We start from the raw sequence: 26,682 nt of genomic DNA on the forward strand, positions 1-26,682 counted from the left end.
GTATAGCCAGCTCTATATAGAATGGAATGATGTCATTCTTGAGACAGTTTGAAGGAGAAGATCAACTCCTTCTACATGGATGCAATACATTATTATTTAAGCGTCCCCTTGTCTCGTCCGACCACTGGGCTATAGATTGTGTATCGGCCCTTTGGACTACCATATCATGTCAGTGGGCTGTACTGGACAGGTTGAAGCCTTCTATATAATTGTGATCCAGCAACTGGCTACAAGGAAGGCCAAGTCAAAAAATCTTTTTGCACTACCAGATTTAGGACTCTTGTAAAGCCACTGCATACAGCTCTCTAAATAAATTCCTTGCCACCAGTTTTAATGAGAGAATGGGGCTTTCTGCATCCCTAAACACCTGGGCAATTTGGCAGATCCAGAACATGTGTTTTATGTCTGGGTTGAGATTAAGGCGTCGTGGACAGTTTGAAGTGCCACTTGTGTAAATTTTACTGAGGTGCGCTGGGGTTAAATAAGCTTGGTGTATGTTATGCTGAATGTACTGAAGACTTTCTGACCTGTAAAAAGATTTCTTGTAATGCCAGTGATCTGCCTGTTCTGTTTAAAAGGGTGGCCAACACATGCTTCCTACTTAGTTTGGAGTTCATCCAAGTGTACCATTGACAGATCAGGAATAGACCTAACCAACGAGAAAATTAGGCTTTGGAACACCCCAATTGTGAATGTGTGGAGTAATGGGTTCGGTGGTTCAGGGTCTATTGCGTCGGAGAGACTCCGCCTCCCTAATGAGGTGCCTATGGTTTAAGAACTATCCCTCTGGCAGGCTGCATTGCTTCATCATTAAATCAAAAAGTATCCGAGCACCATTTTGAAAATGTCACCCATGTGTCAAATCTCCGCGTTCTCCCATATCTCTGCGGCTCTGCTTTTAGTGACCTATCTAAAACTATGAGTGCTCTTCAGGGAGATTTCAAGATCATAATGGATGGCATTTGGGGGGAATCCTCCAGGCCTTTGGTAGGTAACGTAGGCTATAATTACTAATTTATTTGCCACTGCGGGCAAGACTGATTTGGGAATGACGAGTTCTTGAATGGTACTTCAGGCACCCCTCACGTCACTGTTTCTCACCTTGGATAAGTGTTAACCAACCAACAAGGGAGCAGGCCACTGGAGTTGCACCGCAAGATATAATGTTCAAAAGCCAGAGCCCTTAGACCTCCCTGTTCTTTGGAGAGCTATATTTAATCCAAGGCAGCACCATGTCTTCTGTTAATCTAAATTGTGTCTCCCATCATGACATTCAATGTAAGAAATAGACTTGAGGGAATATTAAAGCAGCCTCTGCAGCATGATCATTTTGGTGAAAGCTACCTGGCACTGCACTGTCTGAGTGGTCACCTAAATGCATTTTCAGTTTGAAGGGAAGACACTGCTTTAAATAAGTTCCCATTGAGTAGATTGTTATTTGAGTGCTATATATTGATGCCACAATAGTGGAAGATGGGGGACTATCAAGTTATCTGGTGTTTATTTATTGCTGCGTTATGCCTGGGACAATTAGGGTTCAGAGGTCCAGTTCTCTTCTGATTTTCATGTTCAGAAGCATCACGTGGGTGCCTGAAGGTGCAACATTTATGTCTGGCAAGAGCTAGTGGAAGCGAAAGACACCTGTCCACGACCGAATAAATAACAGATTCTACAATGCATTTTTTTGCGTGGGGTTGTTTTTAATCGATTTAACCTCTTCACCACTACCAACCCTTGAACTCAAAAGATCATATACTTATCTTTATCTCTACCTGCCTCAAAACCAGTTATCCCCTTTACCTCCACCCACCCAATAACCCTGAAATCGCCATTACCACTTCTTACACCTTAACTCTAAAATCCACCTTCTCTTCATTTACCTCTACTCACCCCTGAACCATAAATCACCCTTACCCCCGCTTTTACCCTCCTACACCATCTTTACTTCCCTGTACCCGTACCTCAACCCATATTTTTTACTAACATAAAAATTATGCAAAAAAAGACCTTCTGGAACAAAGAGCCGTGTGGTAAAGAATGTGTGCTAAAAATATCAGGTAAAGATAAGCCTATTGTATAAATGTCCCTGTTTGGTAAAGATTGCGAGCTAAAGGTCCTGCAGGATAAAGACAGTGGGGTGAAGGCAACATACGACCCTATCCAATGGGGTAAAAGTTACCAGGCCAACCTTATCCTCTGTGCATGTTCAAGCTCGTAAAAATCTTCGGCCACACTAAACTTTGCTCTTAGGGTTGGGGTCTGTGTGGGGGAGTCTACCATGGTAATCCTAGTGTCCTCTTGCACTTAACACTAAAGTCCAGTTTGGAGTAGGGGAAAGGTAACTTTGTTTAATAAAAAAAACTTTTCCTTCATATTTAATATAAAGCTGATCTAACAGTTGAATTGCATTTTTTTATAACTATTAAAATTAGTGGTTTAATTATTTATAGCTGGTGCTATTCCTGAGATACAGTATTGCGTTTTTAATCTGTGTTTTCTACATCCGACTGCTATTCCTGCCTAGAGAAACTTGTTTTTTTGGTGGTACTAACTGGGATATATTAACATTCTTGTCCTAATTTTAACCCCTCCCCTGCTGATGACGGAACTGCTCCGTCATCAGCTGCGGTGGTGCTGTGCTGATGACGGAGCAGTTCCGTCATGGCCCGCCCAACGCTCCTGCGCGGTGCGAATTCCGCGCCTGCGTTGAGCGTTCCATTGAGCGGGCAGGGCAATGACGGAACCGCTCCGTCATAAGCACAGCGCAACCGACGCTGGTGACGGAGTGGTTCCGTCACCAGCATGCGCCCGCCGTATTTCCGCCCGCCCCCTTAGCACTGCGGCGGAATAGCCGCCGCAGTGAAGGGGTTAAGTACAATGCACCATTCCTTGTTGACTACAGCACCAATTTGAGTGACTCAATATTCTAAAGGTAGGTTTTGACCTGTTAAAAGGGTCTATTATGGCTGATTAGATTGCAGTCTTTACACTGCTAGAGTCTGGCTACAATGGTGGCTGCCACTGTAGTGGAAGGCACACTAGGTGCTGCAGTTTAAGAGTGGCCTTTAATGTCCAGGTACTGGGTACACTTTGTACCATATTCTAGGTACTTGTAGGCAATTTCAATATGCCACTTAGGAGTATGCCAATTCAACTTTTTACCACTCCTGCCCCTGTACCGGTGAAGGGGGCATATTTGCTGGATGATTCCCCAAGTGTGCAGCGGACGCTTGGAGTAAGACGCGCTTGCTGCTACTCTGTGCCAGTTCCCTACTAAAGTTCTGCTGCTACTAGTTTTTTGAAAGTTTTTAAAGCTTTTATTTGAACTTGTATCCTGCTATCCCTTTGGTCACTTGCCCTTGCTTGTTTTACTGGTGTTCTTACCTGCTTTTACTCTCTCGCCTTGCTCCTTCTGCTGTGCCCTTTTCTGCTCCAATTGCCTCCTGGAGTCCTTTGGGAGCACATTTCTTCTTCTAGCTTGCTTCCTTGACTTTGGTCCGCCGCGGGACTTCCTGTTTGAGCGGGAAGGGTCTTCCTGTTGGTTTCCTCTGTTGGGCCGTGCCGGATGCCATTTTTTTCGGTCAGCGGTCTAGTTCTTTTTACTGCTCCTGCCCCTTTTCTAGTTCCGGTGAAGCGGGCATATTTGCTGGATGATTCCCTGAGAGCACTATGGGCATGACAAAGGCAGGGCAGTCTGTGCCCATCCGCGCCTGCCCAGCGCCAGGGCAAGGCATACTGCTGGTTCCTATAAACACAGTAATTGACAGAATATTGTATACTCTAGGTCACAACTACTTTCACTACGGCCTAAATACCCACACAGGAAGTGTGCACCTAGTATTAATCTTACTAGGGGAGGCAGAACATTGCCATAAGTGTAATTTCCGCCCCACTAATGGTCTGTCCTCCCTTTTGGGCCCTCCACACTGGCCTCAGGGGCTTGGAGATGCATACACATGATTCCTCGATAACCAGTAGACTTTCTGTACTTAAGGGAGCACTTATTAATGCTCGTTCCATGATTAAGCATAAGACCGAAATCGCCCTGACCATTACTACGCTTAATTTGGACTGCCTCTTTATCCCTGAAATCTGGGCGAAGGAACACTTGGGGCCCAACCTGACCGATGCTGTTCCCCCAGGCTATACTATCCTCCGACATGACCGACCCCGCAGATTGGGTGGCGGCCTAGCCCTGATGGCTAGAGACTTTCTCAACTGCATCCTTACCCCTCTGGAGGGAGCCCCGGGTTCGCTTCAAGAAGCAGATATTTTTGGTATCAAATCTGGAGAAAATTGCAAATTCTCAGGCCATTTGGTTATAGTCCTCGGGGGTCTAGGGCCAACTTTCTTGAGACATGGGGCCAGACTCTTGAAGCATTTACCACCATGACACATTCCACTATTCTTGGGGATTTCAATTTCCACCTTGTAACCAGGACACAGATTTTGTACATTTTCTCGACCTCATGACCTCAAGGGGCTTTGCGCAACTTATTCACTCCCCCACCCACAGGGCCGGCCGCACTGGACGGCATCTTTGCCAACCACAGTAATCTTAGGATCAAGGGTGTCCAGCGTATTAGCTGGGTCAACCATGGGTTTGTTGAGTTTGATGTTACTTTTCCTTCTCTCACTAAGGTCATGTCTAAAGTACTCCCCAAAAATATATTAACCCCTTCCACGCTCATGACGAGCTGGGCTTGTCATGGTGTAGCCTCCTCGCACGCTGATGACGAGCCCAGCTCGTCATGTAACATGGGTTTTTTAAAATCTCAGCATAGGTGCTGAATTCATATAGCGCGCATGAGGTTAAGTAGAAGAATATACAAGGTCACCCCCACAGACTGGAAGGATGCTTTCATTTTAGCCTCGGCCAGGAGCCCGACTGCTTATCCTACATCGGCAGATGGTTTCCGTGAGTGGATTACCAATGCATTTGACATTGTTGCTCCAGTCAAATGCTGTGTTATTTAGAGCCAAACCATCAGCCCTGTGGTTCTTAGACGAACTTAGGAATCTTAGTGCTGAAGCACTATAAGTGGGCATCTTCCAGGCGAAATCCCAATATTTCACTCACCAGATTGTTAGCTGATAATTCATCTAGCACGCTCTTCAAAGTAATCGGAGAAATTACTGAACCTTCAGCAGCACCACTCCTGATTCCTACCCAAGACTTTTGTGACAACATAGCCCTCTACTTTCAGGAGAAAGTCTGGAAAAATTCTCTCCTTTCGAGGAAATTAAGCCTGCTACAGATTTCGCTTTGTTGCAAACAAAAACAAGGGGACACCCTACTCACTAGGAACCTGGGTAAGTAATGTATGACAAACAAAAATGGTTCTTGTGGGAAAATACTTTTCAATATCCATACTACAATGCACAATCACAATGGTTACGGGTCACACAGATGTCAGAAGGAAAGGAGATGGCAGTACACGTCTGTTTTGTATTCACAATAAATATTTTATATTTGATTTAGAGAGTATAAGCATATACAAAAAGCAAAGACATATTATAAAGCAGTGCTTAGTATCCCCAGTGTGAATGGAACCAAAAAGACAGACTAGTGTAATAGTGACACATAGAGATTGGTTTCCATCATTCAAAAAACGACCATCTATGAATTCACAATGTTTACAGCCACTGTATACATTAGTCAGAGCTGAAGGTGAAATAGCGGTAATAATCCAGTCGGAACCTCAAGTAATCTGAAAAATATATTCAGCAATAAGATCATCTAGCAAAAAGAACCTGTAGGACCTGTCCCTTTTTGGCTAAAGTTCCATAAGCACTTTGCTTTTCCCCTAGACCTTTTTTGTGACATGGTGTTGCCAACGTAGATGCTTTGGGTACTTTACCACTGCTGATCAGTGTCAAAGTGCAAGTGTTCCCTGTATAAAGTGTAATGGTAATTGGTTGTCCATGATTGGTATGTTTGCTTTACTAGTAAAGTCCACTATGTGTGCCAGGGCTGGTAATGCAAATGCTTCTAGTGGGCCTGCAGCACTAATTGTGCTACCCACACAAGTAGCCTTAACACCTTGGCTGCTATGGGTTTTCCCCCTGGGTGCTGCAATTCCATAAATCCCACTTTACATGACAAAGCCAGCTCGTCATAAGCACAGGGCAGGTAAAGCCCATGACGAGCTGGCTTTGTCATCAGCACTGAAGGGATTAAAAAGGGAACTCAGGCCTGCAATTGCAGTGCCTGCGAGCAGTTTGTTAAACTGCCATGTTCTGACAAGTGCACCCACTTGACAGACCTTATCCTTCCCGTCCTATGCACATCAGACACCCTGGGAAAGGTGCAGTGCATGTGAAAGGTAGGACATGTACCAAGGTGTGTACCAGGTCCTGACTGTGAAATAATCTCCATTTCGTTTTTCACTGTTGAAAGGCCATCTTGCCCATAGGATAGAATGGGAAGGCTTTGTAATATGTTTTCCAGCCTATCTTCCCAAAGGCTTAAGATGGAGAGGTGCAGTTTAGTGTGCCAGAACTCACAATGTAATAACACATCTTTTTATGAAGGTGGTTTTTGATTTGTGTTCAGAAGCCACTCTTTTAGAAGTGGTTGGATATTTATGCTCTAACATTTCTGTGTGTGTCTGCCTGGTTGTGGATTGACTGGATTTGAAAGCAATAGGATCTGGGGAATGTCTTGACCCAGGGGAGGAGAAGCAAGGATCAGCGAAGCTGTATGCATGTGCTTTTTGCAGCCTGAACCCTTTGTGAGGATTGTCCAAGTATCGTGTGCACTGGAATCCAAGGGAGTCTCATCAACGGTGTGTGCTTTGTGCAGTGTTAAACCGTCGTGAGGATTGCCTTATTGTGCACACCTGGAATCCAAGTGGGTCTCATCGATGCTGTGTGCGTAAGCTTTGTGCAGCATGAGACCTTTGTGAGGATTGCCTTATCGTGCACACCCGGAATCCAAGTGAGTCTCATCGACACTGTGTGTGTGTGTGTTTTGTGCAACGTGAGACCTTTGTGAGGATTGCGTTGTTAATGTGCACCCCGAGTTAAGTGAGTCTCAACTACTCTGTGTGCATGTTCTTCGTGCAGCCTGAGACCTTTGTGTGGAGTGCCTGAAGCTCAAGGGTGTCTCAGTAACGCTGTGTGCATGTGCCCTGTGGCATCCTGAGATCTTCATAGCAGTAGCGGCAAAACCGGCAGCCCCGGAGGAGCTGAGCTGCTGGCTGTCCCCTCCGTTGCTAATTCACAAAGATTGCATAGGAGTCTCACGCTGCTAGATTAGGGGAGTAGAGTGAGTTTGCGCCCCCCAAGGTAAAGTGTGTCGACTCCTGGGGCAGGTGTGCGCTCGGAGGGAGATGCTCTTGGCCTCTCTCATTTCGGCAGCGCAAGCCTCTGCTTCGGCCCATATTGCCAAGGGAGTGGCAGTACTGGGGCCGGAGTCCAGAGCTGCACTTTTTGTTACACTATACCCATGTTCGGCGAAACTGTTGACTGCGAGTCAGAAGGAGTGGCCGAGAGACCGCCTAAGGCACTGTGATCGGTGCTGGAGTGTATTACGAGTTATCTTATTTCTACATAACGGAGTACCTGATTATCGTAGTGCACATTACATCATTTCTGCGTAACGGAGTACCTGATTAGCGTATTACATTATTCCTGCCTAACAAACTACCCTGATCAGTAAATGATGCGTATTATTATTTTTCTATAACAAACTACCTGATTTTCGTATGACTCATTGCATTGTATCTGCATAATGAACTACCTGATTAGCGTGTTACGCCTCGCATTATTCCTGCATAACGAACTACCTGATTATTGTATTGTGCATTGCCTTATTTCTGCATAACGACTTACCTGGTGGTTGTGTTGCGTATTGCATTATTTTTACATTGCAAAGTGCCTGATTGTTATGTTATGCATTGCATTGTTTTTACATTGCAGAAGTGTCTGATTCTAGCATTATAAACTGCATAACATGGTATTAGGATTACAGTGGAATGTTTAGAAGAGCTCATTAATATCACCAGAATTTACAAGGGCTGGCTGGCCTAACAACCGGCCAGGAGAAATATTACAAATACGCATATGTTGTATTTATATTGTGTGGTCATATTTTATATCTTTATTTATATAAAATGTATACTCGTTTTTATAAAACTTGTGTGGAGTCTATTTGTGGTGTCATCATTGGGTTGCTGTGAGTGTGGTTGTCAGGATCCCTCCTCTTAGTGAACTTAATGCAGACTCAATTCGTTTAAAAGCAAGAAAATGGAGCGCCAGCCGAGACTTCACATGGTCCCGGTTGTGGACTGCGTGGAATGCTAGGTTAGCAGTCTAGCCTTTCCAGCACGTGATTGAGAGTCCAGGTGCAGCGCGCTTTCCTTTGGAACTGCGCACTTCACCGAGGAATCCGGTCACAGAGGTCGCGTCAGAGAGAGAGAGAAAGGAAGAAACATTTCCAGTCAGTGTAGAGTTATTTAAGCTTTCGCTGCCTTGACCTTGGGGTGTCACGAAGTCAAGAGGTTATAGAGCATTCAAGGGAGAGTTTTGTTTCAAAAAAGAAATCCGAGCTATTTAAACTGCGTGTCAGCGAAGAACATATGCCAGAGCAGTGAATTCCAGTCATTAATCCACAGAAGCAGAGAGAGAGAGAGAGAGACTCATTCGAAGAAGCGGAGAAACACAGAGCTAAGTGGAAGATTTCTTGTTATCAGTTCAAGTTCAAGTGACTGTGTAAATATTGTAATAACAACGTTCTCAATGCAAGGAAAGGTCTATGAACTGTTTAATGGAGTAAAGCCTGACTCACCAATTGTTGAATTTCGTCTGCAGAACCAGTGCTAGACAGAAGACTTCAAGTTTAATCTAGAAAGAGATAGGGACAGTGTTAGAGAGGTTTTTCAGTACAGTTAAAAGAAATTACAAGCAAAAGAAAAAGGAAAACTTACCTGGAGAGTTGAATGAGGTTAATTCATCTATTCAGGAGAAAGCACCTGTATTTAAGAAGAACATAATATAAGGATAACGTAGAGACAACACTGGTAGGTGGAGAAAACAAGCAGTATACATTTAGTACAAGCACTGAGCATAGAGTAGAAGGCAATAACACTTTTATTATATTGCAGAAGTAAGAGGTAGACCTGTCGTCTGAAAATACAGAATATGCAGATCATTCAAAAAACCTACACTTCAGTATAGAAGAGCAGCAGGTTGTTACAGATTCCTGGGTAGGTGTTCTTAGAACTAGTCATAGGGAAGCCAGAGTAGCTCAGGTACAGTGATTTATTATCTTGTATGTGTTTAGTTTTCCTAGGGTTCTTTGAGAAGCTGATTTGCAAGCTGATTGAAGATTCCTACGGAACTCCAGAGGATCAGGACCAGTCTCTTCTCTGTTTTATTTCTTTCGTTATTTTATCCAATTTTCCCCTTCCCTCTATCTAATCAGTTAGAGTCATGATATACTTCTGATTCTGATTGGTTGGAAGTGGGAGTCGGAAAGCTAGCATCTTCTGTTCCTGTGCAAGTCTTCGAGAGGATAGAGTTGGTAAGAAAGTGGACTCTGACAGTGGTTGCTAATATTTTACACGTTTGCCTTTAAGATAAGCCTGGCTGCTCGTGCCAAGCTACCGAGGGGGTGAGCGGGGGCCATCTCAGAAGGTGAACTGTTGTGGAAAAGCGGGTCCCTATTTGGCCTAAGGTACCTACCTCAGTCAACCAGGGATCCCGGGTCTAACAGAACCCCATCACCAGGTATTCTTGTGAAGTGCAACTATTCTTTGGGATAAAATTGGCTCGTTAAAGTGACAATACCAAGAGTGGGTGATCAAGGTGTTCTGCTTCCATCAGTTAAGGTAGATTTAGATAAAGTTGGGGAATTGATTTGGCTCATGAATGAGTTCCATCTACCCTAAGTATGCCGCAATAGCACTAAGAACAATTGATGGACCGAAAGCAGAACAATGGCATTTGGTGAGCAAAAAAACGATTGATTTAGGCCCAGATTCCTATATTGCGGTGAATGTATGACATTGTTCTGCATTCTGTCCATCAATTGTTCTTTTAGCAGTAGCACTACTGGTGGCCATAAAGGTCTAAATGGACTAGGCAGTATGTACTATGGTGCAAATTCTACAACAGATTAAACTATCAACTGTAGGGAGGCCAACACAAGCCTCCCTGGTGAAAACATAGCAACCATTCCAAACCATTTATCACAATCCCATTGGTCTGCTGAAACCAATACACAAACACTTATTGAAAGTGGAGGATTCCTGTAGTTGGTTTATGTAGGTGCGTACACAGTGTACAGTCACGGCTTATGCAGTCATAAGAGATTTGCAATTTGCAGTGATGGGTGGCGGGCGTACCTTTCACTCAGATCAAGGGCCAGCTCTTTCCTTCTGTGTATTAGTGCAAGCACTTGCTAAGATGGGAGTACACTTTCACTTCTTATAATTCTTTAGGCATAGGCAACCATAATGGTGCATCCTGGCTAAGCAACCTATGTAGCGCACTAAGAGCTTGAAATAAAATGCCAAGACATGTTTTGATGAACTGCATACCTTAGGAGCTGCTGTTTGGCATTAAAATGTTTAGTCCTGGGAAGGAGAATGTGTGTGAACAATCAGGCCATGATCTTTTAACAGATATTCTGCTTAGCTGATGTAGGACCCAATGTTTGGGTGAAGCTGGATACAGCTCCATCAATACTATCTGCTGTAATTTTCTGGTTACCAGAGGTTGAGATCTGAGAGAAATGTGGCTGAGAGATTTGGGGAAACTGAAGTATTTGGTCTTGCCTAGAGAGGATAACTGCCAGTTTTAGCAGAGAAAGGAACAAGAGTGGTGGTGTTACCATCATTGAACATAAAGATAACACCTGTGTCAGTTCACTTGCTGAACCATGTATAGTCAACCAGTGCAGCTGGCGGAGATGCAGTGCACTGTACAACCAACAAGAAAGTTGTTGTTCGTTACACCCTCAAAATGAAGACTAACCAGATCCATGCACAGATCAGCAAGCGGTTCGCACTGTAATGCATGTGGATGCAGTTGTACCACTACCACCCATCTCGATTGCATTGAGAACCTATTGAATGAAAGTACTGGTATCCAACCAGATATTCACAATGAACTGTCTGAATGTGAAACCTTCATTGTCCAATCAGTCGCTGATGACCAAAACTATAGACTAGAAGCTCACACCAAAGTTGGCAAAGTAGATGGGTGGAGTTCAGACATGCAATGCAGACTTATTCTGAGCTGCCTTGACTTAAGTCTAGTTAACTTTGACACTGTTCATAATTTTTTTCTGATCATTGTGATGTCTCATTTAAATTGAGTATGGTGAATACATTATGGAGACTGCAAATCTACATTCTGTACCAACAACGGTAGGAAAGCTAGAACATCTACATAGACACTTGGACTGTGCCGGATGGGTCTACAGTAAAAAACAGAGGGTCATCACCAGACATTGAAGCATAGGACTGTAAATCGGCAAGTTCTTTATGATGTTCTTATCTCAGTGTCTGGTAAATCTTGCAATACAATTTAATTTAAGTTTAGACAAAAGGAATGCAGCCTGCAGGTATGCAGTCTCTGTTCATCCTAGGATCTGGTAACCCAATTCCGCTTAAGACCCCTTCTTGCATCAGAATAGCAAAATTATTTTGCGTTGTTAGTTTAAAGTTCTGTAGTTTGGAATTGTATTGCAGTTGCACACCAACTAATTATAACCCATTGTAGTATCACAAATTGAGAGTGTGCAAAAACCATATCCAATTTGCTCTCAAGTTACAATATAGGTCTCTTGTTGGGGTAGATGACAAAATGTATAATATTATGCTTATTTGTAATTACCTTTTTTTAATTTTGTTCCATAACTCGAGCGATATGATGCACCTGATGGTGTGGCTTGGACGCCGATGGCGATGGCCGCCTGAGAGCTCGGCTCCGGGACTGAGCCCGCATTGATCCTGCAGATCGGAGTCCATGGGGCACCCTAGTCCCCGCAAACCGATGATCGGACTGATTGGAACCCACTGGGACACCCGGTGAAACTTGAAAATCGGTTGATCCGACGGAAAATCGAAGTTTGGGGACCAGCGGAGTGCGACCCAAGATGGCGCCCGGACCTTCTCGACGCTTTGCCCGGGACCCTTAATCCCGAGGAACATCGTTGGGCACGGCGCACCCTCCGCCTCCTATCTCCCTATGATATGATGGTCTGGGTGCTGCTTTACCCAGAATCTGAGCACGGTGACCGATCCCGGACGGTCTGAGGTCCGGGCTATCGTTGACTTTGAAACACGGACGTCTAGCGACCCTGTGTGTGGAACCGACCCCCAGTGCCGCACCCGGCTGCACCCCACTGAGTGACTGAACTCCATGGGCAGCACGGCGCCTTGGCGCCACAAAGTCTCCGGCGGCGTTGGTGACTCTCGTTCTAGATCCTCATCGGCCAAGCGGGCCTACCAGACCTGGCACCGATTGTCCCCGCCTCCTTCTCGGTGCCCTCCAACGACACGGTGGTGGTGCGGCCCGGGGTTGCGGAAGACCAACAGGCCTTGGAGACAGAGATCGGCGACCCTCGGCTCCACGACAATTTGCCGGGAGGGACAGAGTGGACGCCCGTACTCGGTGGCGCCTCTGACTGACTTTCCACCGTGGGATTCCAGCGCCATGGGAAAACCGAGAGGACCCAAAGGAACCACTCCAGCTGCCTCGGATTCGGAGGCGCCGGACAAAGATGATCGTGGGGACCCGGAGAGCTCTGGAGGCTCTCACTTGCAACAACAATTTGACCGGGTCCTGGAGGCGATAGCGACCACGCGCTCGGCCCTCCAGCAGGACATTGCCCAGGTTGCGACGAGCTTGGGCCTCCTTAGAGCGGACCATGGCAAGCTTTCAGATAGGGTCAAGGAAGTGGAGGGCTCGATGAAGACCTTAGAGCCCGCGCAGAAGACCCTGGCCGCGACGATGAAGGATGCCCTATCCAGGATTGAGGCCCTGGAGCGGCAAGCGGAGGATGCGGAGGGGCGTAATAGGCGAAACACCATTCGTGTGGTGGGCCTGCCAGAAAAGATTGAAGATGGCGATATGGTGGCCTACTTGGAAGCCTGGCTCCGGGACACGGCGGCACCAGAAGGCCTATCCTCCTTCTACACTCTGGAGCGAGCACACAGGGTGCCAGCGAGGCCGCCGCAGCAGGGCCGCGCCCCACGGCCGGTGGTGGCGTGCTTGCTGCATTTTAGGGACAGGGACCTCATCCTCAATGCCGCCAGACATAATGGCCCTTACAAGGTGGAGAATAGCCAGGTGAACATTTTTCCGGACTACACGTTTGAGACCCAGCGCAGACGGTCCTCTTTCCTGGCGATCAAGCGCGAGCTTCGGAGCGAGGGCATCCAATACTCGCTCCTGTTTCCCGCAAGGCTCCGCATAATCGTTGATGACAAGACTCAGTTCTTTGATTCCCCGGAGGACGTCTGCAACTGGCTCGAACTCTATAGGGCTGGTAAAGATGGTTTCAGCTCGTCATCTCAGCTGACAACAGAACCTGGACAGCGACGGCGGTCCAGCAGACTTCGGAGTCGCCGTGGCCAGACGGGCAGACCCTCGACCGTGGAGACATCAGCGGAACGGAAGGGAGTGTTGGAGATGTTGACTACGATGTCTGGTTCGCGAGAAGGCCCCATTATTGAGGAAACGGACCCTGGAGAAGAGGGGGCGCCAACGGACTCGGAGGACTCGGTGACTGACAGTGTCCACATGCCGGTGATCACTCCCAACTCGGTTGAGGACCTTTTGGATGGACAGGGGTGATGGGGTGAGCTACTTCCATTTGGGTGGGGGTCTGCAGCGGGGGTGGCAAGGGTTGGCGATTGCCCACGAACTCCGGTGTGATGGGGGGAGGGGTGCCCTGCCCGTGACATAGCTTTTGTTTTGGGCTCACTTTTAGTCTCGGTAGTCCGGGAGTCGAGGGCCCATTACCGGCGCCCAGCCCGCACCTAGCCCTTAAGGCCCTCCTGCGGTGGCGACCGCAGGATTAGTCGGGGATTTTGGGATTGTTAGGGGTATGGTTTGGATGGGAACTAGATGGTACTATTTGGGTCCTGTTCTGGGGAGGGTGGGCAGGGGTTTGTTCCGACCGGGGGTTGTGGTTTTTTGGTTGGGGAAAATGGCCGCCATCAGTGTTAGGTTGATTGTTGCACTTTCTTTGTTGGGACCGGGGTGGAGAGACTCGGAACGAACGCTATGGGACAATGGCTGATGTTGCTAATGTGAAATGCATTACTTGGAACGTACGAGGGCTTCACACTATGTCTAGACGCCACAAAGTCCACGCCTATTTAGTGCGTAGAGGGGTGCAAATGGCGCTGCTGCAGGAGACCCATCTCAACAAGGCGGAAGGGGCGGCGCTACAGCGTAGGTGGAGGGGGCAGGTCTTCTGCACTTCGTATTCAGCGTATGCCAGGGGGGCGCTGATTTGGATCAGGGCTGGGGTTCCATTCCAGGTTACAAAATCCGTGGTGGACCCGGAGGGCCGCTACGTAGCCATCTCAGGCACACTGGGGGGGAGGGACCTGAACGTTTGCTGTGTTTATGCGCCTAATGTGGACCAGCTCGCCTTCCTCTCCGGGTTATCGGGCTCGTTGGCCCACTTCTTCTCTGGGCCCCTCCTGCTCGGAGGGGATTTCAATTCAATAGTAGACGTGGAGGCCGACCGTTCGCACCCCCCCTCCCTGACTCTACGGTTCACCGTGTGGCTAAAGGTAGGAGGGAATGGCAGACGCACTGGGGGCTCTCGGACATCTGGAGAGCACAGCACCCCGATACTAGAGACTACTCCTACTTCTCGGGCCTGCACGAATTGCACGTCCGATTGGATGGGTTTCTGGGCTCGGCGGAGTTGATTTCAGCAGCGGTCCGGTCTGAATATCTGACCAGGACTATCTCAGACCATAACCCTCTCTTGCTGGACCTTCGCTGGTTTCCCGGGGTTCCCGCTGTGCCCACCTGGAAATTGCGCCGGCAGGTCTTGGAGGACGCGGTTTTTAAGGCGGACCTGGAGGATACAATCTCGGAATATTTCGCGTCCAACGGGGGTACTGCGGGATCGAGGGCGCTGGAATGGGACGCCTTTAAGGTGGTGGTCAGGGGCTACTGTATTGCTAAGAAGGTGGGCATGCGGCGAGTCATCCTTGATGACTTGGCTGCGGCGGATCGGAAGCTTCGTGAGTTGGAACTCCGCCGCCCTGGGCGTCCTGAACTTCAGGAGCGCACGGCGACGGCGAAAGAGGCGGTGGCGGCGGAGGTTGAGCGGCTGCGCTGCTTCGACTATAAGGCCTATACTGCTAGGTCGCTCGCGGAGGGAGACAGATCGGGCGCACTGCTGGCGTGGTTAGCTAACCCCACACGCCAAACTTCCCTGACGACGTCCATGCGCACGGCAGAAGGGGCCGAAGTGCACACTCAACCTGAGATCCTGAGTTGTTACCTGCGCTACTGTGAACGCTTGTACCGCAGCTGCTCAGCCAGGGACCCCTCCCGGATTGAAGACTACCTGCGACCCCTGGAGCTCCCAACAGTGGAGTCGGACGTGGTGAAGGCTCTAGGCTCCGATATCGAACTGGGTGAAATCCGCAGCGCCATTAAAAAGATGGCGAGGAATAAGACCCCGGGCCTAGACGGTCTTCCGATAGAATTTTATTCCGCCTATGTTGACCTCCTGGCGCCAAGGCTGCTGATAGTCTACAGAGAGGCGAAGCGATTGGGTCGGCTCCCCGGCTCGATGTGTGAGGCCTTAGTGGTTCCCCTTCTCAAACCGGGCAGGGATTCATCCGACCCGGCGTCCTACCGTCCACTATCCATGCTGACGGTCGATTACAAGATACTGAGCAGCATACTGGCGTCGAGGCTGCTCGGTCACATGCGCTCCCTGGTGCACGAGGACCAGGCCGGATTCATACCCAAGCGAAACACGACCATGAACATCCGCAGGCTGTTTCGTTTGCTGGGAGAGCCGCTTGTTGACACCCCGTGCCCGGTGGTCCTTTCGGTGGATTTGGAAAAGGCCTTTGACAGCCTGGAATGGGACTACCTGCGTAGTGTGTTACGGCGGTTCGGCCTAGGTGAGGGCTTCGTCAGGTGGACTACGGTACTGTATGCCTCGGCATCGGCCAGGGTACGCACAGGCCCGCTGATTTCCTCACAATACTCGGTGAAGAGAGGCACGAGGCAGGGTTGTTCATTATCCCCGCTTCTCTTCACGCTAGCGGTGGAGCCACTGGCGCTGCGGCTCCGATCCGGGGCCCACTTTCACGGTTTACGGACACCATTGGGCCCGCATTATGTCTCGCTATACGCTGATGACCTGTTGCTCTTCCTTGAGGACCCGATTGATGCCTTGAATGGGGCTGCATCGGCACTCACGGCGTTTGGAGAGATCTCGGGCCTTCGGGTGAATTGGGCCAAGACCTGTCTGTTCCCGGTTCGCAGGGGCACGCCCAGCCCCGATATCAGTAGGGAGATTAGGTGGGAACCCGACTGCTTCAAGTACCTGGGGGTGTACATCTACCACGACCCGACTGACCTCCTGGATGGGAACATAGCTCGCAGCACTCGCGCACTGCGGGGTAACATGGATTTCTGGGCTACCCTGCCACTCTCGGTGGCGGGGCGAATCGCTCTGCTAAAAATGGTGACGCTCCCTCGGCTGCTCTACTATTTCCGTGCGCTGCCGGTTTGGATCCCCCCGGCTACCTTTCGCCTACTGCGATCAATGGTGGTGAGATTCCTCTGGGGCTCGGGCCGCCGGAGAGTGGCCCTCAAGACCCTGACAAGGCCGAAAGCTGAGGGTGGTCTTGCAGTACCAGACTTTGAGAAATACTACTTGGCAGCCCAGCTACAGACCTTCACTCAGGAAGTCGCCAGGGAATTCCGTGGCCCAGAGACCGGGAGGGGCACAGGGATGGCCAGGCACGTTATCTCCTTCATTGCGTTGCGTCAACGTCTGGCCTTGCAGGACCTGACGCTCGAGGAAAAGACCATTCGACTATGCTGGAACCGCGCCCACGCCCGGGGACGGCTGCGGCTGCCGTACGCACCCGAAATACCTTTGGGTATGTTGACGGCCCTGCCTCACGGCAGTGATTGGTCACGACTAGCGGATTGGGAAGACGCGGGTCTACAACAGGTGGGTGACCTTTACGAGGATGGGGAGCTACTGCCCTTCCAGGAGCTCATTGACCGCTTCGATGTTCCTCGTGGCGACTTTCTTTTGCACACAGCCCTGATCCGAGCGATTCAAGCGCACTGGAAGAACGGAATGGAGGAACCTCCTACATCCCCGGTATGCCAGTATGTCATGATGTCTGCGGGTACGGTCAAGGCGGTCACATGCCTGTATAACAGACTGGTCAACGAGGGGTTAACCCCCCTCGCCACCTTAAGAACCCGTTGGGAGGCGGACGTAGGGAAGGAGATACCGGAGGCGACCTGGTCACAACTAATGAGGCGGGTCTGGAAGGGCACGCGCCACGCCCGCTTTCAACTGGTCCACTTCTATGTGCTCCACAGAGCATATTTGACCCCGGCGAAGATCCAACAATACTTTGCCACGGATTCTGCGGACTGCCCCAGGTGCCGCGCGCCTGGGGCAGACCTCCTCCACATGCTGTGGTCCTGCCCAGGATTGTCCTCCTATTGGCTCGAGGTGGGAGACACCCTGAAGGAGTTGACGGGGAGGTCCTTATCGGTTGATGCGGCGGTGGGACTCTTACACTGGTTTCCACATACCCCCAAAAATAAAATTTCTAGTAAATTCATCGATCTAGGGCTTCTCCTTGCTAAGCGGGAGGTAACTAGGAATTGGAAGGCGAGGGTTGGCCCCACGTGGACCCGGTGGCATAGCGAACTTTTGAAATGGGCGGCAGGGGAAAGCACGCTGCGATACCAGCTAGCTAGAAGGCAACACAATGAGAAGGCGCAGGAGGCAGCACTAGAATGGGAGACTTCAGTGCAGGCCCTCAGGGATTATTGCGCTTCCAGCGACTCTGAAAGTGAGGATGCTGCTCGCCCCGAGTCCCGATAGACAGTTGTATTTTACATATCTGTAGAGTTCCCAGGAGACTCTCCCATGATCCCTTCTACATCTCTTACCATACACTGATGGCGGGGTTGGGGAGGGTTCTGTTTAGTTTATAGTGTTTTGGGGGGGGGGGTTTTACTTTTGCTTTCCCTTTTGTAGGATGGTTTAGAAAAGCAGATGACGGACTGTGGATCATCCGGACCGGCCTTGCCCTCCTGTCGGGCCCTCACTGGTACTCGCCGCCCGACCCTCGGGTTGTGGGCTAAATGGCTGTATGATGGGATGTCTTACTGAGTAGGGGTGGGATGTGTTCTATTATTTTTGATTGAACTTATAATGCTGGTCCATTTTGTAACTTTTTACTGATTCCTGCAATAAAAATATATTTCAAAAAACAAAAAATGATGCACCTGATATCTTTTCCTTAGACCCTTCAATGCTCTGTCGGCCAATGGCCATTGCGAGCACTACCTCCGTAGTGCTGCTCACGTCCATTGGCTGATGCAGCCCCGCCCACTTAATTAAACCGCCACGGTTAAGCGGTTAAGAATAAAAAATATATATTTGTTGCACTGCATTCTAGATTAGTCATTATAATTTCCTTAAGAAAAACAATCTGGTCCAAATTTTCGATGATCAATATTTACCAGTAGTTTTTATGTTTAATGGTTTGAAGCTGGAAGAGGGGTAGGCTTGTTTAGTCCTTTATCAAGTGCCTGTTTTCATCCATACAAGTCTATTATTGATGCCTAATATTTGCAGATGCTCAGGAGTGTTACAATTAATGCGAAACATTTCTGTTCGTCAGCTGCTTCTCGCTGAAAAAACGAGCAATTTTTAGAATAAGCAAGTACCTCTATTTCTCGACACAATCGGATCCATTGTCCCTGCAAAACAAAAATGTTAGCAACTTTTCAGATTGATGCCATAAAATTTAAGTTTGCAGCATGATTAGCTAACCATTCAACTTTACGTCTGTTGTGGGTTTTTGCATTTCTGATCAATAATAAATATGAAGTGCCTACAAATTCAAACTTATGGTTACCATGTTACCTCGTGGTCACATGTGAAATTGCTTTTTCAAAGTAATTTTAGATCTCGCCTAGGCAGCGCTTGCGCTGCTCTTCTAGACATGCTATATACAGGATATGGGCATAAAGCTCCACCCATCTTTTTAATTGGCTCATGTCATTTGTAAATGGTGGCTTCAATGGTCAATAGGCTTAGTAGTCCCGCCTTACTACCGCCTTGTCTCTTCTTCTAACCTCCCATGAGGAAATCCCTTGTTAAATGTTTTGTTACTCCCTAGGTTTTAATTACAGCCTCCAGGCACTTTTTTCTTAAAAGGCTCCAGGCAGGACACATACTTAGTCCTAAGCTAGGCTGGCAGTGGTAACTTCACTCACTAGAAGACCTCACATTTACATGAGACCATCTATAAATGTCCCTTCATCAGCTCCACACAGTACAACCTAGTCCAAAATAAATGTAATAAATATTTTGTCACATTTCAAAGCTACTAATTGTATATATGGACATAGCTATTTGAATTTACTCGTAGTACTGTCTTGTATGCAATGCATTATGGGTAGTGTGGATTTACCATATCATCTACAGGGTACAGTACCATATGTGACCAAAAGAGGTCCTCATTTATAATGCCAATAACTCCAACTTTGTAGTCATGCAGTGTTGGTGCCTTGCTCACAAGGGACCTCTAGAAGCAGCTTGCGGTACTGCACTTAGACATGCAGTGCTGATGCCTTGCTTACTAGGGACCTCTATCAGAAGTTTGTGGTACTGCACCTATACATGCAGTGCTGGTGCCTTGCTCACTAGTGACCTCTAGGAGCAGCCTGTGGTACTGCACTGAGATATGCAGTGCTGGTGCCTTGCTTGCTAGGGACCTCTAGGAGCAGCCTGCGGTACTGCACCTAGACATGCATTGCTGGTGCCTTGCTCACTAGGGAGCTCTCAGAGCAGTTTGCGGTACTGCACTGAGACAATCAATGCTGGTTCCTGGCTCACTACGCAAGCATTTGCTATGCACTAGGTCTCGCGTTACAGAAAGTATGAGCTGGTTGGTGTTGCATTATTATTTGCAACGGCATTACCTCCAAATATCAGTAATGTGAGACCTATTGCATTGCAAATGCTTGTTATTAATGGCTTTGCTAAGTACAAGTGTCCAGATTTATTTATATAAAACGTTTAAGTCTCGCCTAATAAACAGCACATGTGCTGTCGGTTGTGAGCAGTGCTTTAAAGGTGCAGGTACTCATCAAGAGGAGGGATAGACGGGGGGTTGAGTTTGGGGGTGGGCATAAGGGCGGTGCTAAAGGTGGAACAATGGGTGGAGGTACGTTTTTGAACTTTCCAAGCTTTTTATGCAAGAAATCTGCATGCATTGTTAGAATGTCGGATGTATCTGTCCATTAGTTTTTTACACTAATAACCACTAATAAGTGTTTATTACTTACCAAAGTAACCCTTTTTTTTAGCAACCTTAATGTAAACCTTAACCCTTTTGATGCTCATGACGAGCTCAGCTCGTCATGAGGCACAGTTGAGCTGTGCTTATGACGAGCTGAGCTCGTCATGAAACTGTAGTATTCAAGCAATTTTAGCACAGGAGGGGAAAAGTCACAGCAACCAAGGTGTTAAAAGATTGAGATTAAGGTTCTAAATATATGCATTGTTGCATGCCAAACTTGTGACCTACAGAGAAGACCAGGATCTATGCAACAAAAACAGTATCCAGCTGAGAAATCTACAAAGAAAAAAAATTCTGATCTATATGTTGTATGCTTTACTTTCCGGCAGGCACAATGGCCCTCCAGGCAATTTTTTGGTGAGTTGAACCTTATATTAGAATGCCCACATCTTTTTAGAAGGTGCATTAACCACCAGAGTTGTCCACTTTATTGCTACTTACGGTGCCTCAATCTTTCTTACTCCATGGAAAGGCCCTGATTAGTGAATGCTTAGGTACAAAAAAGCTAGCAATTTATTAGACACTCATTCTCGACTATGGTGGGCGTTTCTGTCTAAACTGGAAACCAGAGTTGCTTTACAAGGGACATACTTTGTGTAACTTCAGTAAGCAGAATAATCTCTCTCACTGCCATTGGATGAGAAATTGTGACCCAGTGACACTGGCAAGAATGCTGCTGGTGGATCAACCTTTCAACATTCCATTTTATGTGGTTGAAAAGGAGTGGTGGACAGAGTCAACATGTTGCAAATGTGATATCATATGAACAAAGTTATCTACTGGGCTATCTGAATACACTCTGTGTAATTAAAATATACACCATTATCGGTAACGCAGCACACATGATGAAAAAACATCTCGGTTGGATAATTTGAATTGCTTTTAAATCTTTTGTTGACATTACTTGCAGTAGTTATGGCTATCCCATGAATGTTTATTTAGTTATTGATTTATATTATATGCCTCATATACATAATATAGTAAATGTGATATGTATTTTTTTATTTTCAACTGTCAATGAATTAAATATAAAAATGCAACAGATATTCAAATCATGTCACAAATGGCAAGAGGAACTTTTTGAATCGAAATAGGACAGAAGAAAAGTCCGTCAGGAGATGGAGCTTTTTACAAATTAAATATGTTTTCTGTGCTTGTACCAAAATAACCTGTACCACTGACCGCCTGGGGGTGCGAAATAGATGAAACATGTGTTTTCCTGCTTACATTTATAGACTTTTGATAGAAATACAGCTGTATACTTCCTTGTGGCATGTAAGCCCAGATCGTTTAGAATTGGCTGCAAAGAGCATATCACATTTTTCTTTGGGCTTTCCGCCTTCTTTTCCGTTCAAGGTCGATAAAACAGGGATCAGTGAGTTTGGTAACAAGATCCCATATCATTTATCCAGTATTTGGGTGTCTTTCATAGATTCACATGCCTGAATCATTCCCCGTCATCGAGACGGGAGCCTCCGGTATATAAAAAAGTAATGTCCTATAGACATACATATAGATGAGTAGGCCTAAGGGTCTCACCTTTTTGTCCTATCTAAGTCCTTATGTAGAAAGGACCAAACAGAGTAGGCCCAAGGGTCCCACCTTGGCAGCCTATCTGTGTCCTTTTGTAAAAAGGACCAAAGTAAAGAGAACTAGCCAATCAGCTACTACCTCCTTCTAGAACCTTCCTGTGAGGAGCCTCAGTCTCTCAGATTTTCTACCACACGTTGTGCTAGGGAGTCTCCACCTGAGTTCTCCTCAGGAAACTTATTTTTTCATCAAAAATCGATATTTTCTCAACTTCTTTGCTATGGCTGATAGCCAGAAAAAAAGGACCATTTCGAGCCTGTGCCTCATGTGGTAAAAAAAGGCTTCATGTGGAGGATAAACATGAGACCTGTTTATACTGCCTCTACCCCCAACACCAGGCCAAGGACTGCAAAATATGTAGAACATTCTCCCATAAAACTCAGAAGGACCGGGAAGGACGTCTTCTGATATGGCTGAACAGGCTTAAGAACAAACCAGAGAGCGACCTGGTTTCAGAAGGTGAGAGCATGTCTGGCGCCTCGCCGTTCTCCTTGAAGAAGCCTAGGGTTTCCTCCCCTGGCCCCTCAGATACCCCTCCTAAGAAGGCCTCTAGAAAGTCTTCAGAGGGCAGGCCACCTGTGTCTGACAAGGACCTTCCTGTCCCCAGGAAGCAGCCGCTGATTCCTGCGACAACAACGTCGATAGTCTCCTCAGCGCTGAAAACCGTCTCTACGTCGACGACAACAGTGTCGACGACGACGGCTTCGTCGGCGTCTTCCTCGGCGACGAGAATGACACCTTCATCGTCGACGAGTAGACCTGTGCCATCTACAGTTCCATCGACTACTAGGACTATGTCGTCAACGACGAGATCGACGCCAAAGACATCGACGACGACCCCGTCGACGAAAGCCACAACGTCGACGAAGCCTCCCTCGTCGACGAGGAGCACCTCATCGACGGCGACGAAGCCGTCGACGACGGAGAAGTTGTCGTCGACGAGGACAACGTCGACGAGGGCATCGTCGACGGACACATCGTCGACGAAGAGTAAATTTCCGCCGACGACGGAGATTTCTATGGCGGCACCGCCGACACAGGCGTCGACGACAGCTAGTACCTGGAAAGAGTCTGAACTGCTTTCATATGCCATGGATGCCCAGACGTCTCATGTCACAATCAAAATAACTAAAAAGCCAATCACACCGGACATGATGTCACCTAGTAAGGTGCAACAACTAACCCCATCCTGCTTCTTGCAAGATGAAGAGCCAGATGAGGAGTTGTATACTCAGGCCACTAGTCCTTCAGAATTGGTGCTTAAGTGCCAGAGTACAGATGAGGAACAAGAAGTAGAGGAACACATGGAACAAACTGTCCATACTCAGGTGCACACACAAGTAACACCAATGGTGTGCCTACCAGCATCCATTGTCTCGGACCTACAATTCCTCATCAAAGACTATAAAGAGCGGTTCCCAGAGAAAGCCACTACTGCTGCACCTCCAGTTCCACAGGTACCTGCTCCCGTACCTCGACATAAACCTCCTCCGCTGGTACTTTCTAGAAATCAAGATCCAGCACAAGACATCATCTCGTCCGACGATGAGGAGAGAGACCATGAGGAGGGGGAAGTCCGTGACGATGACTCAGACCCTGACGCAGACCAGGACTACGTCGCTCAATCTCCGGCCTCTCCAGAGCCACAGTCTTCGGAGTCTCCACCCGCGGACATTGTTGGCTTCCATAACCTCATTGAGAGGGCAGCCAAAAGGTTCCATATGTCTATGGAAACACAGGAGACTAAATGTTTCCTCTACGATTTTAAGTAACCTACGAAAAAGACGACAAGATCAATCCCGATTATTGACTACCTATGGAAACAGGGCAAACAACTAATGCAGACGCCAGCTTCTCTTCAGGTGGTAGTGCCCAGGCTTGATAAAAAATACAAAGCCACATCTTCGGCACCAGCATGTCTCACGGGTCACCCCAAAGCAGACTCCGTGGTTACTCAAGCGGCGCAGAAGAACTTGCGCAATCCTGCATCTCCCTTATCAACGCCACCCGACTAGGAAGGCATGAAGCTAGATGCCATTGGAAAACGCTTTTCCACCACATCTGCAACGACGGTGAAGATCGCGAATTCGATTGCACTCCTGGGCCGCTATAACCGTCAACTCTGGGCGGACATCTCTCGCTAACCTGCCAGAGGATTTGAAAGAGGAGGCACACTCACTACTCCTAGAGGGCCAAACATCGGCTTCTGAACTGATTGACTGTGCTATAGACGTAGCCATGACTAGCTTCAGACAGCTGGCAGGCGCCGCTGTTCTAAGACGACAAGGTTGGCTTAAGGCCACCTCCTTCCGTCAGGAAGTACAAACTAAAATCATTGATATGCCTTACGATGGCGAAAATCTTTTTGGCGAAAAGATCGATGACGCCCTCACCACTATCAAAAAGGACACCGATACGGCCAGGGCTCTGGGAACTCTACAATTTAGAAACCAGTCCTTTCGTGGCAACAGAGGAAGAGGACAATCTACGTACAGAGGTTCCTACCAAAACAGGTCCTCCTACCTGTACTCCCAGAGCAAGACGCAGTTCCAACAGCGTCAAAGCCAGACAGGAAGTCAACCTTCCTACAACAAATGGACCAAAAGGGGAAAAAACCAAAAGAGACCTGCTGGCAATCGCCAATGACTCTTCCCAATGGCCAGCCCATCCACCATTGCATTTTTTAAGACTTGGAGGAAAACTCTCCTTCTTCCTGAAGAACTGGCGACAAATAACGACGGACCGGTGAGTTTTACAACTTATCCAATTAGGTCATTCACTGGAATTTCTTTCGATTCCCCCAACGACACCACCAGCCAAGCGGCCCCACAGACACCTACGGCTGCTTCTTCAGGAAATAACTTCCATGCTTCAAAAGGGAGCAATAGAGAAAGTTCCACACGCCCAAAAAGGAGAAGGATTCTACTCCCACTTCTTCCTAATTCACAAAAAAGGCAAGAAATGGAGACCAATCCTCGAACTGAGAGCGCTCAATGTGTTCCTAAAGAAACAGTCATTCCGTATGGTCACATTACAAGAGATCCTGGGACTCCTGGAAGAAGGCGACTACATGACGTCACTAGATCTGCAGGACGCCTACTACCACATCCCTATCCTCAAGGGACACAGGAAGTACCTCAGGTTCGCAGTGGCAGGAACCCACTATCAATTCCGTGTTCTCCCGTTTGGCCTCAAATCTGCCCCACGGATATTTACAAAATGCCTCTCTCCTGTGGCAGCCTTCCTTCGTCAACAGGGCCACCAGGTTTTCCCATACCTGGACGACTGGCTGGTAAAGGCGCCGTCGGCGATAGCCGCAGCCACATCTTCCAGCGCCTGTCTGAATCTTTTCCGCCGCCTAGGCCTGACCCTCAACAGAGAGAAATCAACATTGGAACCAAGCAAGGTCATCACTTTCCTTGGAGTGACCCTGGACACGGAACGCGCGAGAGCCTTCCCCTCGCAGGAGAGAAAGACCAAACTCATCTCCTTAGTCACGTTAGTGGCATCAAGAAAGACTCTGACTGTCCGTACCTTCAAGTCTCTCTTTGGCATGATGTCCTCATGCATTCTGCTCATTCCACACTGCCGTCTCAAAATGCGCCTCCTCCAGGAAGAACTAACGAGACAATGGACACAAGCTGAGGGATCCTTCGAAGACCGCATACAAGTCACACGAACTATAGTCAATCATTTACAATGGTGGAGGTCGCCCAAACACCTGTCGCAGGGACTGCCGTTCCTGCTTCCGGCGGAACCACACGTGGTCACAACGGACGCATCCCTAGAAGGCTGGGGGGCGGTCCTGCAAGAACTCCAGATCAATGGCAAATGGACGCCGCAGGAATCCAAACTCCATATCAACATTCTGGAGCTAAGGGCAGTCTTTCCAGCTCTCCTAGCTTTCCTTCCACGCATCCGAAACACCCCAGTGCTCGTCAGGACAGACAACACCACGACGATGCACTACCTGAACAAACAGGGAGGGACGCGTTCACTTTCACTCTCTCAAGAATCACAGAGAGTCTGGAATTGGCTTCTAGAGCATGGAATAACACTCAAAGCTGAATACGTCCCGGGCAAAGACAACGTCCTGGCGGACGCCCTGAGCAGGGAACGGTCACTATCCCACGAATGGGAGCTGGATATGGAGGCGCTGAACTACATCTTTGCGGAGTGGGAACCCCGCAGATAGACCTCTTTGCCACCAGGGAGAACGCCAAATGCCCAAGCTTCGCAAGCAGGCTTCCCCAACCAGGAACCCTCAGGAATGCATTTTCCATCGCTTGGCGGAATGTGTTTGCTTACGCCTTTCCGCCATTTCCACTGTTACCCAGGGTCCTCAGGAAGATGAAGTCCGAGCCCTGCACCCTGATCCTCATCGCCCCATCCTGGCCGAGGCAGCATTGGTACACGGAACTTCATCCCCTATCTGTCCGACCACCTCTTCGCCTACACAAACATCCGGCCCTGCTCACAATGTCCCAAGGACAGGTTCTCCACCCGAACCTGAGCCCTCTGA

This window comes from Lissotriton vulgaris, chromosome 2_1, assembly GCF_964263255.1.
Source record: "Lissotriton vulgaris chromosome 2_1, aLisVul1.2, whole genome shotgun sequence".
NCBI classification, from domain to species: Eukaryota; Metazoa; Chordata; class Amphibia; order Caudata; family Salamandridae; genus Lissotriton; species Lissotriton vulgaris.